This window comes from Palaemon carinicauda, chromosome 30 (assembly GCF_036898095.1).
Source record: "Palaemon carinicauda isolate YSFRI2023 chromosome 30, ASM3689809v2, whole genome shotgun sequence".
Classification (NCBI taxonomy): Eukaryota; Metazoa; Arthropoda; class Malacostraca; order Decapoda; family Palaemonidae; genus Palaemon; species Palaemon carinicauda.
In genome coordinates this window covers 48,509,594-48,512,093 of record NC_090754.1, presented here as the reverse complement: position 1 = coordinate 48,512,093, position 2,500 = coordinate 48,509,594, and positions in this window count along the sequence as shown.

Sequence of the window (2,500 nt, the reverse complement as noted above, 5' to 3'; positions counted from 1 at the left end):
TTATGATTTAAATTACAAATATTTTTTTTTTCTATATGTCAAACGATCTGCATCATTTATGAAATCCCATTATACTGCCAATCCATTTGTTCCAAAGAATTTAATTGAAAGTCATGGATAAATGCTCATTTGAATAGAATTATATATTATTCACATGTTATTACTAGAGGAATTATTTGTTGACCAAATCTAGGTTAAGTTTGGATAAGATAATTTCAGATAAATTTAATTTAGAACAGTAGGTGTTATAGTTTTGTTGTCCTTTCATGGAATTTCCAAAATTTTCCCGGCTCAGATAAGTTTAATTTATAACAGTAGGTGTTATAGTTTTTTTCCCACTTTTCCTGATCTCTTCCAAAATTTTCCTGGTTTAGACAAGTTTAATTTAGAACAGTAGGTGTTATAGTTTTTTTGTCCCTTTTCATGAAATCTTCCAAAATTTTCCTGGCTCACATAACTTTAATTTAAAACAGTAGGTGTTATAGTTTTTTTTTCTTTTTTTTCCCGAAATTTCAAAAAAAAATCTGGTTCAGATAAGTTTAATTTAGAACAGTAGGTGTTATAGTTTTTAGTCCCTTTTCATGAAATCTTCCAAAATTTTCCTGGGCCACATAAGACCGAGACCGGAAGCAAATTTAGAGATAAGAGGAACCACAATGAACGTGATAATGGAAGGAAGGTTATGCGATAATTAATCAGGAAAATCTGCACGAAAACTCATTCCAGAATCCAGAGCTGGAAATAACCAGTTAATTATCCAGCGGTATCGCTGGAACAGATTTCAAACTCCACAAATTGGGTTGTGACGAAAGTTTCTGGAAATTCTCTTTTGTATTTTCAACGTAAAATCGCATTTTTGGAATTGAGAGAGAGAGAGAGAGAGAGAGAGAGAGAGGAGAGAGAGAGAGAGAGAGAGAGAGAGAGAGAGAGAGAGAGAGAGAGAGAGAGAACAGTTGGTTTTATTTACCGAAAATTATCTCTTATTTTCAACGTGAAATCGCCTTTTTTTTCCATGGAGAGAGAGAGAGAGAGAGAGAGAGAGAGAGAGAGAGAGAGAGAGAGAGAGAGAGAGAGAGAGAGAGAGAGAGAGAGAGAGAGAGAGCAGTTGGTTTTAGTTACCGAAAATTATCTTTCTTATTTTCAACGTGAAATCGCATTTTTTATAGAGAGAGAGAGAGAGAGAGAGAGAGAGAGAGAGAGAGAGAGAGAGAGAGAGAGGGGGGGAGAGAGAGAGAGAGAGAATAATTGGTTTTATTTACCGATAATTCTCAATTGTATTCTCAAAATGAAATCGCATATTTGTCATGATGTGTGCCTGAGAGAGAGAGAGAGAGAGAGAGAGAGAGAGAGAGAGAGAGAGAGAGAGAGAGAGAGAGAGAGAGAGAGAGAGAGAGATGTGGTTTTAAGTGTTGTAGTTGGAAAGAAAGAAAAAATTACTTGTTTGTCTCAGAATAATGATGTTTTATAAATAACGGTATCGAAATAGATTCATTTGAAGTAAAAAAAAATTCATAAATATATGAATTTTTTTTTCTATAAAGGGAAACAGACAAATTTTTCAGTTTATTTTTGTGATATTTGAAGGATAACTATGTAATGTTTCATATAATACGCTAAGTTATTGTTTGGGGGACCCCATAAGTCTATCTGCTGAGTCATCAGCAGCCATTGCCTGGCCCTCCTTGTTCCTCCCTTGGGGGCTGATCATATGCATATATGATCAGTCTCCAGGGCATTGTCCTGCTCGATAGGGCAATGTCACTGTCCCTTGCCTCTGCCATTCATGAGTAGTAGCCTTTAAACCTTTAAAAGTTGACTATACATTTTCTTTAAGGATGACAATTAAGAAAAAAAACTTTTTTTTTCTTATAATTATAAATATTTATTCTATGGACGTTAAATTGTAGGGTATTTTATAGTTTATATATGAAATATCTGTTTTACTGTTCTTAATGTTTTTAAAATATTTTATTTTAATTATTCATTACTTATTATATCGTTTATTCATATCCTTATTCACTTTCCTCACTGAGCTATTTTTCCCTGTTGGATCCCTTGGTCTTATAGTATCTTTCTTTTCCAACTAGGGTTGTTCCTTAGCTAGAAGTAGTAATATTATTATTATTTATTATTATTATTATTATTATTATTATTATTATTATTATTATTAATGATAATAATAATAATGATAATAATAATAATAATAAAATTAATAAATAATAATAATAATAATGATAATAATATATTTTTGAGAAAATTATGTAAGCATCTTAAGTTACGTAACATGCTGCAAAAGGATTTGAATTTAAAAGAGGCTAATGGGAAAGAGCCTCTTCGAGATGATGATATAAAATGTAATATGTTTTTGAACTTCAAACTTCCAGCTAATGTTTGTATGTTAAACAGGCTTACATAAGTCTCTCTTCATGGTTTATATAAGACATTTATTTTAGCGTTGTTGCTGATGTTAAGATATTTTGATACTCATTACTTGTCATGT